Source organism: Echinops telfairi, unplaced genomic scaffold (assembly GCF_000313985.2).
Source record: "Echinops telfairi isolate 266 unplaced genomic scaffold, ASM31398v2 ScPeMD7_2291;HRSCAF=2852, whole genome shotgun sequence".
NCBI classification, from domain to species: domain Eukaryota; kingdom Metazoa; phylum Chordata; class Mammalia; order Afrosoricida; family Tenrecidae; genus Echinops; species Echinops telfairi.
Window position 1 is genome coordinate 43807293 of NW_022106189.1, and position 13661 is coordinate 43820953.

Consider the following 13661-nt stretch of genomic DNA (forward strand, 5'->3'; position numbering starts at 1 on the left):
CCCCGGCCTGTCCCTCTCCTAACTCATCCTGCCCAATCACCTATGCATATGGCCTCATTATCTCATAGCAGGGAGTATATAATGGTTTCCACCTCTGAGCCCCGCACCATGTCATCCATCACTCCTCTCCCATGGATCTTTCTCGATGGCCACCAATACAATCCACCAGGAAAAGCATGCCAGAAGTCATGCCCTCCACTGGCACACCTGCCCTCTTTTCCCATCATGCCCCTCCAGCCCCAGCTAAGATGCACGACTAAGCCTCTGGTGATTGTAGGCATCTCTCAGAGCCCTATCTGAGGTGCCATCCCAGAAGCACCACTTTCTCTGAGGTTGCTCCCCCTCCAGGAAGTCTTTCTGGGTTCCATCTTTCAGACTTGGGAATGCCCCAAGGGCTTCATCCTTCTCTGGTGGCACAGTGGGTGACATGTGGACTGCTCACCCCAAGATCTGTGGTGTAAACCCACCAGAATCTTCGGGGGGTGGGGGATGAATCTGAGGCAATCTGCTTCTGTGGAGTCTTACAGTCTTGGGAAAGCTAAGAGGCAGTCCTGCTCTGTCCTATAGGGTGGCTATGAGTTGGAATCAACTTGGCTGGCTGCGAGTTTGGGTTTGAGGACCACTGACCCTTTTGACTTCATGAGGCTCAGAATATACTTGCTTGTCTTAATCCCCTTGCTGAACTCTTAGCTTCGAGAGGAACAAAAACCATTTGGATCTTCCAACTCATGGACTTAGCTTAGCCCAAGGCTCCATAGGGCAGGTGTGCTCATTGTATGTCCCCTCCAGTGTTGGGAAGGCTCAGCCTTTTCAGCAAGAAGACCCAGGGGACAGATTCCTCCCCAGCAAAGTGTACCTCTCCTACCCAGGAGATACTTGCCCTCAACTCCCAAGCTCAGCTTGTCAGCCTGAGAGGCCAGTCCTTCCAGCCTCTTCCTGCCTGGAGGTCAGAACTTTCAAATGCCTCTCCGAACAGCTGGCCCTGCTATTGAGGGGGATCCAGGAATGGCATCTGTCATTATAATGCGAACCATGCCAGTGCTCAGATCTTGCTTTGATTAAAGGAAGGTGTGACCCCTGTCACATGCTGAGATGGAAGTGGATCTAAGTGGGTGAAGTGTGGCTTCCTGGCAAGGATTTGGCCCATTGCTAACTAATCATATCTAGGACCCGTGGGCTCCAGCAGATATCTCTTCAGGGGACTCCTGATTCTAAGACTAGGAGTTCTCTCTCCACTCCCACCTCCCTGGTGAATGGATGAGATTCTGGACCAACCTGGTGACTTTATATTTCCAAGGTTCATCGCAGATGACATCTTTATATGTCTCTCCTCAGCTTTGCTCTTCCAGGGTCAATGACCCTCAATCGCTCTCCATCCAGAAGCCTCCAGTCTATAGCCCACTCATCATGGTGGCCTCTCTTCTGGATCTCCTATGGACCCCAGTTAAAGCCCCAAACCCAAACCACTGCTATGGAGTCCATTCTGACTCATAAGACCCCTCTAGGACAGAGATGAATGGCTCCGTTGGGTTCCTGACACTGCCAGTCCTTGTGGGAGCAGACGATCTCATTGCTCTCCCACAAAGTGCCTGGTAGGTTTGAACCGCTGACTTTGTGGTTAGCAGCTCCGTTCATATCCTATCCTTTCTAACCACAACAGACATGCCTGAGAGGCCATTAGGAGGGAACCTGGGACAGTCTTTATCCCTTATTTGGGTCTGTGTCTTCCTTTCTCCCTAACAGGTGACATGGGAATGGCCATCAACTGGTCCTCTGACACATTTGCCTCTGGCTCTGCTGTCATTTTTGCTTCCTTGGGGGGCATCTTTTATGATCTGGGAGAGCCAGATTCCATCAAGGCAGGAAACATGACACACAGAGGCTAAGAAAGGAGTGTTGGCGGTATGGAACCAGGGCTACCAGTGGTGGGTGAGGAATACCAATCACCCGCTGACAGCTTTGCAGGCCTGCTGGCCAGAGTCCTATGGTATTAGCTGGCATTTCTCGGAAGGCCCTTCTTTATCTGAGGTCAGGCCAAGCCAGAGGACCCAGACCTGCCAGCTGGCTGGGGTGAAGCCACTAAAAGTTGTCAACCCCAAGTGCTGGCCATCACCCGGCTCAGCTGACACCAAACAGCCCATCAAAAGTGTCCAGTGACCTCACGACGCGCTAAGACAGGAAGAGCAGATCTGGGTTCTCCAATGAGCCGTGTTCTACCAAAGAAGGTCTTGAGAGTCAGAGGGATCTAAGTGGGTGGGGCTGAGCAGGCTGTTGGCATTTGGTAAAGACAAAGTCGTCATCGTCATCGCTGTGTGCCAGCACCACTTTATAGTTCTAATTTCTCCTGCCCTGTTCTTGTCTCATCCATGGCTGGGCCCAGGGCACAAACAGCCAGGGATGCATATTTGAGCAAGGGTTAGCAAATATAAACATTCCTATTTGCTGCCCTGCCAACAATTTCAAGGTAAAACCCCTTTCCAATCCAGCAGCTAATCTGGGGGCATAAGGGGGTGGTGGAGAGTATTCTTCTGTGTAAAAAGCAGATGCAATCCTCAGAGCTGGAAGTGAGTCACCTGGAGTTCCAGAAACTAACTCTGGAGAGAGTGAGAGGTCTACAGGCAAGCTGACACACTGTGCTGCCGTGGAGATACAAGAGGTGGTGGGTGGACCAGAAGAACACATGTCTACGTGCAGTACCTTCTGGTCATGTATAAGGCTCTTCTCAGCCCCACTGCAGGGGATTCGGGGATGAATAATTTGGTCTCTGCCCTCCAGGTGTTCCTGCATACCTAAGCAACTCTAGTACCTGCCCACCTGTGATAAGTGCCCTAATTTGATGGCATCTTGAGGCACTTTGAAATTCTTGTCGCTTATTCAAATTGCACCTGGGGTTTGGCACATATTGCTTTATATTTTGATTTTCCAAGTCAATCAATTGTTTCTGAAGCCTTGACTGGAATTTAAATCTGGATGGTTTTCTTCCCCCCACATTATGGGGCTGAGATGTTGAAAGTTGACTACCCCCCCACCCCCCTCACTGATAGTACACTGGGTGAGTCTGCCCCATAACCCAGGAATGAGCCTGAAGCAACCAGCCCAGAATTGAAAGCAGAGAAGGTGGACTTGGGGAACAGTCTTGGAAGTAGGGGTTCAGTATGACAAGTACCCAAAGGAAGCAGGGGGTGAGCCTGAGTGTAGTCAGAGAACCCCACAATGAGTCCACTGCAGGCCCCCTGCTCCTCACATACCTGAGTATCATTGCACCCAGAGGGGATGGCTGTTCATGTCTTATTTGCATTGGCTTGTTGGTCAACAAATATTTATGGAGCCCGGCTAGTTCTTAACCAACTCATCTCCTTCTTCCTCTGAGCACACAGCTAGGATGCACTTCCCAGCTGTCTTTGTGTTTGGGGTGGGTGGGTTCAGGACAGTAGACTGGGAATGGTGGTGGGATGGTGATGATGTGGATAGACATGGTGATGGTGATCATGTGAGATGAGGGACAAGAGAACCAATGCCTGCCCCTCCCCTTTCCTTCTCCATAGACAGTGCACACATGGCCTCTTCCTCACATACATTGGCCAAAATCTGAAATGTACCAGCGCTGCCACTAACCAGCTTTGTATATATAATCTGTCACAGCCTAATGTCATATCTATAGGAAGTGTAGCAGGTCATGTAATGTATACATGCAAAGGCTTCAGCAGGTTCATGGGAAAATGCAACCCAGCAATCACGGAAGTTCCTTGAACTTCCTGAAGTTCCCTCCTAAAGAATTGACTTGTAGGACCTACATGCAGATTCAAACTCTATCACGTATCAGCCACGTGACCATAAGGAAGTAGCTGGGCCCCTCATAGCCTCAGTTTCTTCATCTGCGAAATTACAATAAAAAAGAGTCACCACTTTATGGAAGTGCTTTTAATTCTAATGAAACATCCAGCAAATGTTGTTAGCTTACATTCTGGCTCCGGGCAAGCTCTCAGTAAGTGTCGGCCATTCTGAGCATAAAATAAAAAGGGCCCCTTGCAGGTCCCTGGGCCGTTTTATGCCTGTTTTGACTTTGGAAAACCATGTTCAGGGCCCTGGCAGTGTGCTCACCGTTCTGACACATTTTCTATTCCATGTTCTTCTTTACCAGGTACAGGAGTGGGGCTCACTCATTACCAGGTTATTTTAGGCAAGAGTGGTTTTTAACTCGTTACCTAGATAATTGTTTCAGTCCTCTCGTTGCCTGTCTGGGCTCAGACTTCATCATCCCAGAGGCTCTGTGCAGAGACGTGCAAGGCCAGGAGGATGGAAGGATTGAGGCTCTCAGGTGAAGGTGGGGAATCTTAGATGTACAGGTGGGGTCACACCTGCCACACAGTCCCCATCTGCAAAAGGGATCCAGTATGATTTCATTAACCATGGGCCATTTCTGCAGTGTGGAAGATGTTCATTTTACTGAAAGGAAAAGATGTCCCCAAATAACCAGGCAGACAAACACACCAATGTGCACAGTACATGATGCCCAGTTGGGAAAGCAGGCTGTGGCTAGTTCCCCTGAAGGTCCCCAACACCTCAAGGGTCCAGTAGCTTGGCTGACTGTATCATACAGTGGTTTAAAGTAGGGATCGGTATGTGGGATTCTTCTGGGGTTGTTAACAACATACCATGATCTGGGCATCTTAACACAACAGACATTCCTTGCCCCAAGTTGTGGAGACTGAGAGTCAGTAGTGGGCACCTTGCCGTCTTCTGAGGCTCTGAAGGAGATCCTCTTACCTGTCTCGCTTCCAGATCCTGGCTGCACCAGGTGTTCCTTGGCTTGCAACTGTAGGACACAAGACATCCAGCCTACGTCCATCTGTGTCCTTTCTCCTTTGTTGATGAAAACACCACTTAGCTGGGATGAAGACCCACTCCACTTCAGTGTAACCACGTGTTAAACTAACTGATAACACCTCCAAAGACCAAGTTTACCAAGGAGGGTCGCCTTCACATGTCCAGGGTGTTAGGACTCCAACATATCTTATTTGGCCACACAATTCAACTCCTGAAAGTCAGCACGCTTGTTTGATAAAGGGTCAGAGAGTGAATTTGGGGGGCTTTGTAGGCCAGAAGTTCTCCATCACAACCCAGTTCAGCCAAGAGAGCATGGAAGCCATCAGAGACAGTAGACAGAGAAAGGAAAGGGTTGTGTACCAGTGAAATTTTATATATGGACATTGACCTTTAAGTTTTATGCTCTACAATGTCCTGTTTTTATTTTTAGGCTTTCCCATCATACAAAGACAAAAACCAGCTGTTCCTTACAAGGCATCCAACACTAGCTGGCTGTTAATCCCCAATGTAGAGTTTCCATCTGTCTAAGTCCCTCTCCCTCTACTTAGTTACTGTGTGGAACTCAAATATCCTCCTGCATTAGTCCAGGTTGACTAGAGAAACAATTTCAGAGGCACTCAGATATATGTAAGAGAGAATTTCATATCAAGAAGTAATTATGCATCAATGAAACAGCCCAGCCCAATCCAGATCAAGTTCATTAGTTCAGTATTAGCCCACAAGTTTGATATTTGCCCATGAATTCCTATTCAGATTCACACAGCACATGCAATGATGCTGAATGCAGGAAGATCATAGGCCGGTGGGTGGAAAGCCCTGTGGGCCCAATGGCAGTGGATTCCAAGGCTCTGGCTGCCATCAGCGTGGCACCATGTGGCTTGTCAACAGGAACACCAAGGCAGAAAGAGAGCGAGAGTGGCCCATTTCTTAAGAGACTTGAAGTTCCCAGAATCCCCATGAGGAGGCCATGGCCACACAGAGGCATCATTGGCTGTGACCTGATTGACAGGCTAGACGCCACCCCTTCATTCATGATGCCCTTAAGTTATGTCACGGCCTCACTCCTTAGCTGCTCTATGCCTCCATTTGCTCATCTGCAAAACAAGGAGAATAATACCGATCTCATGGGCTGGTTGATAAGCTTGAGTCAGCAGAGATGAAGTGTCTGCTTTTTTGTCACATTGTGGTGGCTTGCATGTGGCTGGATGTTGGAAGTTATGGAAGTGATCACCTTTGGTGGTCACATGTTAGTGCAGCCTCAAGATTGAGACAAACCAACAGGAAGGGCCTGGTAATCTGCTTTGACACATTAGCCAAGGAACACCCTATGAGTCCCCATAGACTATTGATTTTCCTGAGAAAGATGAGGCTTTCCACTCCCATGAAGAGTGACAGTCTCAGAAACCCAGAGGGGTCGTTCTACACTGTCCTATAGGGTCACTATGCGTTAGCATGGACTTGATGGCAGTGAGTTTTTTTCTCTCTCTGGTTTGGGATATTGGATCGATTGAGTTGGAAGGCACTCAGGCTACACATTGGCTGCAGCCATGGACTCATGAAAACCAGAGACAATGAAGGTGGCGCGGGGCCAGGAAGTGCTTTCTTCTGGTGTGCAGAAGGTGCACCTAAGGTCGTCAGAAGTCAGAGCTGATGGGACAGCAATGACCGTGAACAGAGATGGCGAGCCTGGTGCATGAAAGCCCGTGAGAAAAAGTAGCTGCAGTTGTAATAATTTCCATTTTCATCCTCTCAGTGAGAAAAGAGGAAGACCGCCAAGGAGATGATCGACACAGTGGCTCTAACAATGGGCTCCAGTATAACAAGGGTCAGGATGGCCTAGGGCTGGATTGTGTTGCCGTCTGTGGTGTACAGAGTCGCTAAGGTTTGGAACTGGCCCGACAGCCTCCAACAACAGCATTGGTTTCTCTAGATCACTCTGTGAGGGGTGTAGTATGAGCACCCCTATTTCTCTGAGGAGGAAATAGACACAGGACTGGCTGCTGAATCATTTGCCCAAGACCAGAATCCTAATTAGACCAATACTTACTCCTACAAAACGAATCCTCGTGGCATCGTAGGTTAAGTACTGGGAAGTATTGTCTGCTCAAACTCACGAGTGGCTCAGATGGAGCAAGATGGGCTGATCCGCATCCGTCAAGATGGGCAATTTCAGAAACCCAATGGAGCAGCTCTGCTGTGTCTTATAGGCTCGCTCGGAGTGGCAATCAAGAGAGTGGGTCTGGTTTAGGGTCTTTATATAAAGCAGGGAGCAGGGAGGACTGGCTTGGATGAATAACAAGGCAGAAATAGACCTTGCTACAAAACAAGTGTTTCTAAAGGTGTTTTGAGACCACCTAAGATCCCACGTTCCATCAGAATTGTACTATGGTGTTCAGGGACTGGCAGTTATTAAGGCTGCGTGGGGCCATGAAGAGGGGGCCCAGGCAGTCAGAGAAGACAGCGGCCATTCCAATGCTGGTAGCAGAGATATGGATGATGGATGTCTGCATTTTCTGCCAGTGCTTTCCCTCCTGGACACACCAGTGTTGGCATCGGGAACGTCCTGTCAGGCCTTCTGATCGCTGGTGCTCACGGCTGCAAGATGTGCCATCATCTTTGCCGATGTCATCCTCCTTCCCTCAGTAATGCACCAAATTAGACAATTGGCGGATCTTCATTTTCCCCGAGAAGTACAACTGTCCCCCAGATCACACATCTCCGATGCACTTAGCAGGCTCGGCAGCTCCCAGCCAGCAGCCATTCCTCACCTGCCTCCCCTCTCTCCCTGAGAATAATCAGGTCTATTGTGATTCAGAGATGCATTAGGGACACTTAGAATTCAGGACCAACTGACTTCTGGAGAAGCTATCCTGGCTTTAGGCAGCAAGAACCCATTGCTCTTGGAACAGAGTCTCTTCCTTCCTGCCCACAGGGGCGCCGTCATTCCTGAACGTAAGGAAGACCTCAGAGAGCATCAGCGTGGGTGTGGAGGTGTGTGAATTGTTGGGACAAATACCACCTGCGAGAGGGAGTTTCTTAGTTCTGCGCGTTTCCACGCAACCAGCTTTCAGCATCCTTCTGCAGACAGGCCACCTCCAGGCATCTGCTCACCATGGATGGTCTTTGTAACTGACCCTAGGCAGTCTCACCTGACTTCACCATCCAAATCTGTTAGGGGACTCACCTGTCCTGCCTCCTGAGACCCTAGGGCAGGTTCAAATACCCATGAAGCATGGCTCCAGAGGAATCACCCCTGTGGATCCCAGCTCTGCTTCTCAGTCCTCAGTCCTCGGGCAAGTGACTCACTTCCTCTGGTCTGTTTCCTTTACCAGACGGGGGTGATAATGTGAATGCTTGACCTCCTGGGTCCTGGAAAGAATTCATATCTGTACAATGCTGAGAGGATTCCCATCTGTAAACTCTGTGGGGTTCTAAACCTGGTTGTTAGCTGCTCTCAAGGCAGCCCCCCAACTCACAGTGACCCCTGCACGAGGAATGAAACACTGCCCAGCTCTGAGCTAGCCTCCGCTGATCAGTGGCAGATTGGGCTGTTGTGATCTGAGGGGTCTTCATGGACTGATTTCCAAAGGTAGCTCACCAGCCAGGCCTTTCTTCCTAGTTCCTCTCAATCAGCAAGCTCCACTGTTCTGTTCTGTAGTAGCATTACAATATGTGAACCACCACTGACAGGCGGTGGTGGCTGTTCACGAGGCAGCAAAACTAAAAACCCCAAATCCCTCACTGCCATTGAGTGGGTGCTGCCTCACAGGGACACTATAGGACAAGTAGAACTGCCCCTGTGAGCTTCCAAGGCTGTAACTCTTTATGAGCATGGGAAATCTCATCTTTCTCCCATGGAGTGGCTGGTGGTTTCGAACTGCTGACCTTTCAGATATCAGCCCAACTTGTAATCGCTACACCACCAGGCCTCTTCATGAGGCACACTGGTCAGAAATTGAACCCAGGTCACCATGGAAGGTAAGAATTCCACCACGGATCATCACTGCCTCTCTGCCACCTGGAGAGAATGTTAAACATTGTCCATACGATTCAAAAACATGAATGCACTACAGCAGAAAGAAATCAAAAGACGTCCTCACTGGGAGCTACCATGGAATCTTCCAGACCGTGCAGGGTCCTTCTCCTGATATGACCTCACTCTCTTCTTCTCTTGGCTGAGCTACCTCCTACTCACCTTGGATTCGGTGCTGGGATGTAACTCCCTCTGAAAAGACAGCCTCCATTCCCTAGACAAGGAAAGTCCCCCAGCGGAGCACATTTTTCCTTGCAACACTTACCTTAATTATCATGCGTGATTCATCGAGTGGTGGAAGATTATCTCCTTGCACTGAAAGAATGCAAGTTTTCCTGGCAGGCCTGCTTCATCTTTCTTATCTTTGGACCACTCACCAAACCATTTCTTGATCCCGGTCAGCACTCCTTACTTTCGTATATGAACTGAATTGTGATGAAGGAGGGACATGAAAAAGGAGCTTGTACTTAAGAAATTGGGGTGTCAGTTCCGCCCTGCCCAAGTTAAGTATAAACTCAGCAAGTTAAGTAATGAGTGGTTATTGCTCGACTTATTGTTCGACTTCAACATATTTGAAATCCAGTTTGGAGGTCCCAGTAGTTGCTGAAATCAATGCTCACTTTCTCTGGCTATAGTAATTATTTCTCATATTGTTATTGACTGGCTCCTTAAAGACCAGCCAGGACAAATCTATTTTTCAAGCAGTTGTAAATGATTTGAAGCAGGGAAATGAATGGAATGGGGGTTGCTTCAGAGCGATTTCTCCCTCGCGGACAGTGGTCAAGACATGAGTGGCCAGGTCGCCACAAACCCAGCTTAGAGAAAAGCAAGGGGCAGTTCATTTCCCAACCATTTGCCAGCAATCACTCCATGAGAAATAGGCAACCAGGGACTGTCTCAAAGGGCCCGGGCATAGGAACAATTGTGGGGTCAGTGCAGGATCGGGCTGTGTTTCCTTCTTTTGTTCAGCAGACAGATGCAAATTGGAGAAGCTGGCTTTCGATGCCGGTCGGTGTGTGGGATATTGACTAAGGTGCATCCTCCGGGTCAGCACCAGAGGGAAGAAGGGACAGGAAACAGGGTGGGCAGAGAGGGAGGGTCAAACAGTAGCCCCACAGCAGCCTTCCCTGCTCACACAGGTGCTCCTTCATTGTCCCACGGTGATCTGAGATGGCCAGGCCACTGTACTCCAGCACCAGAGAGCCAACTCTTAGCTCTTTACTGGCAGGGACAGTAAAATAGCATAGACTGCACAAGAGCCATGGGGCTGCCTTCTGACACAACCCAGCAGCCAGGACAACAGGGCCTTCATTGAGGGGCCATCTAGGTGGCACATCTTAGTGTCCATCATATAGATAAGGTATGGAGCAAAGATAAAAGCAAGATCAGCTGGTGGTTGCTGCCCGAGTTTAACTGGGAGTCCAAGGCAGCTTGAAAAGGAGGCAGTGAGTCACAGGCAGAGTCTGAACATTCATGGAAGGTAGAGCCTCCATATATTCTTCATGGCTTAGGATTTACTCCAAAAATATCGAGTCAAAGGGACCAAGCTGAAGAGAAAGACTTCAAGAAGTTGGTCCATGCCACATTCTCCCTATCCCATGAAGGTGGTTTGTGGATGGCCATTTGTTTCTAGTTTACCCAGGGCCTACCTTTCTCCAGAACACGTGGGTCAAAGATGATGTTACCACCATATCTCAATAGTCTCCATCGGTTAGAAGTTGTCTTGGAGATGTGCCATCTATGCCCTTGTCACATGAATTGTCCCAGCAGCAACTGTACTGTTTATAGACCAGCCAGCAAGACCATTTGTTGCTAAAGATAGCATGAAAAAAAAAAAGAATTATTTATACATCTTCATGGTGGAGACTGTTGCCTTGCATTTGAGATTCTGTGACAGCTACATGAGTGGTCAAATCAAGAAACTATTCAATAATTTATCTCCCTCCGACAAAGATGACGGCATGTAGTAGGGGGCCTGGGCTGGTAGGTTTTAGCACATGTATTGCAGTGGGATGTGGTTTGACATGATGTCTTTGACCTGTGTGGGTTGAAATGGAAGGTTCAAATGGATTCCAATTTTATCATCTCCCTGTGCCTGGGGGAGAGCTGGGGACCAAGTGTTGCCACCCAATAAAGCACTTTATCAAATTCCCTTCTGGGCTTGAGCCGGGCTGTTCTGCTAAAGAAAACTATCTCCTGAGGAGACTGCGTAGCAAGTTGCATTTGAGTGCTGGGCCAACCAATGGCACCTGACAGGCTTTGCTTATAACACATGCATGGCTCAGCTATTTGCAGGAGGTTGACCATATGAGAAAACCCTGCACACCCTCAGCTGCTATCGAGGTTTGAGGTTTCCTTGCTTATTTGAATTCAGCTGAGCTGAGCAGGCCAGGCCAGCCTTGCAGGAACAAAATGAATGGGAACCAGTGGGAATCATTCACGAGACACCTGCTGTGCTGGGGAATGGATTCCCCGAGGTTCCTAATCAGTGGGTAAACCACCCTGTGGTTTTAGTTTCACACCTTGCTCAGGGGCTGGTGAAAACCTCGGAATGGCATGTTGACTTGCTTGGCTCCTTTAGGCAGCTCACAGGGAACTGCCTGGGATGTCACGGGCACACATAGAAGTTGGCCAATTTGATGCTGGAGATTGAGGGAGCCTTCCTGGAAGAAGCCACGAAAGACAGGGTAGCTGACCTAGGAAAGACAGGGAAGGATTTCATCAAGGTTGTTGTTGTTGGTAGTGGTGGTGGTTGATTTGTTGCCCAACTTATGACCCCATGCACAATGGAATGAAATGCCATCCCGTGATTGATTGAGAATCCAACTATTATTGGCTAATTTTCTGAAGTGGATTAGCCTTTCTTCCTAGTCCATCTTAGTCTGGAAGTGCTGCTGAAATCTATCAGGCATCAAAGCCCCAGGCAAGCTTTGGCTGATAGACAGGTGTGGTTGTGCGTTGGCTGCATTGGTTGGGAATTGAACCTGGGTATCCCAGAGGGAAGCAGAGAAGTCTATCGCGGAACTGTCACTGCCATCACTTTTAAAGTTTGGGGCTGTGCTGTTCTTTGATTGCATAAACATTTCCTGAAGTTCCATCACGTGGTAGAAGCTGTGTGAGGCTCCATGGAGACACAAGTGAGCAAATAATGATTCTGCTCACAGTAAGCGCATGGTCTAAATAAACAAAATATTGGAATCAAGAAACATAAGTATCATGGTTGTAGACCTCTTGGTCTTGTTTCGTATTCAACCCCTGGGCCTTCAACATGGTAGGAACTAAAAAAATATATGTTGAATTAAAATTCATTGTTTCTTATCATCATTGATTTTTCTCTTCCCTAGTTCATCTAATCCTGTTTGTCTTCCTTACTTAATACTTTTGTGTTTCTCATATTTTCACTAACACATTTTGAAAATTATTAGGCAGAACTCACTACATCCACCTCCTAAATATTCTTTATACCCTCCTTCCTTTCTTTAAGCCATTTTATTTGCTATCTATCCCCACAACCTTCAGAAATGTGTGTCTATACCCACCATCTAAGACCTCCAAGTTGCCTTGTCCGAAGACTTCCCCCAGCCATGCTCTGCCTCCGCCCCGATCTTGCCATTGCTGCTGGGCTCCTCTTCTCTGGGCTTCTCAGATGTGCAATCATGTTGGTTCTGTTTGCTCCTCCCTAAAGGTTCTTTGTCTGTCCCCTCTGGTTCCCTTCCCTCTTCCCAAGACCCACATGGAGCATGTGCTTTGTTTTTGATTCTACTCTAAGTTTCAAAATCGCCCCATTAGCATTGATTTTACGTATTCTCTCACAGGTTGATTTCAGAAGTGGTACCTAAAGCTTCACGTGAGTCCCTGACCCTCAAACTGGGCTCAGTTCAGTGCGGGGCATCTGGCTATCTCAATGGCATGCCCATTCATCATATCAATGAGCCATCTTTTAAAATAAATTCAGAGTAACAGTATAGTCATTCCCTTGGTCATCTAGAATGAAAACCAAGGACCAAATGGCACTCTCTACCATCTTTTCCTCCCACTGTCACAAGGAGCTACAACACATCTCAAATACAGGCATATCGCATCTGATTGTGCTTCACTCTATTGAACTTTACCTTATTCCCCTCAGTGACTGTTGAAGTGTTTGCCAAAAAAGGCTTGGGGCAACCCTGAGTCAAGGTCCTCATCGTTTTTCCCACACCATGTTCTTTCTGGGGGTTGCAATGTGCCTTTTTTTTTTTTTAACTATTCTCACATAATTCCAAGCTTTATCATAATGCTATTGAGTGCTGGTAGCACAGTGGTTACACATTGGATCTCTATCTGCAGGACTGGTGGTTCAAAACCATCAGACTGGGGTTTCTGCTGCCATCAATAGTGACAGTCTCAGAAACTCAGGGGTGGTCTGACCTTTTCCTACAGTGTCGCTATGAGTTATTATTGACTTGATGGCAGTGAGTTTCTTTTGTTTTGTTGGGGTTGTTTTTTTGTGTGGGTATTGCACACTTTAGAGACTGTAGTGCAGTGGTTCTCAATCTTCCTAATGCCGAGACCCTTTAATATACTTCCTCATGTTGTGGTGACCCCCCCCAACCATAAAATGATGGCTGCAACTTCATAACTGTAGTTTCACTACTGTTATGAATCAGGCAACCCCTCTCGGATCCCTATTCAAACCCCTGGGGGTCAAATGAACTGCAGGTTTAAGAACCACTGCTCTAATGCAAACAGCACTTTTATAGGCACTAGGTAACCCAACAATTCATGTGACTAACCTTTATTGCTGTATTCCCTTTGTTGAGGA

At 48.0% G+C, this 13661-nt stretch overlaps 1 protein-coding gene across 1 annotated transcript in view; it reads left to right on the forward strand.

Annotated features, from left to right (window-relative positions):
- The window catches only part of LOC123522115 (cadherin-13-like), a 512433-nt gene that overhangs the window by 74280 nt on the left and 424492 nt on the right, over positions 1-13661 (forward strand). The window lies entirely within an intron of this gene.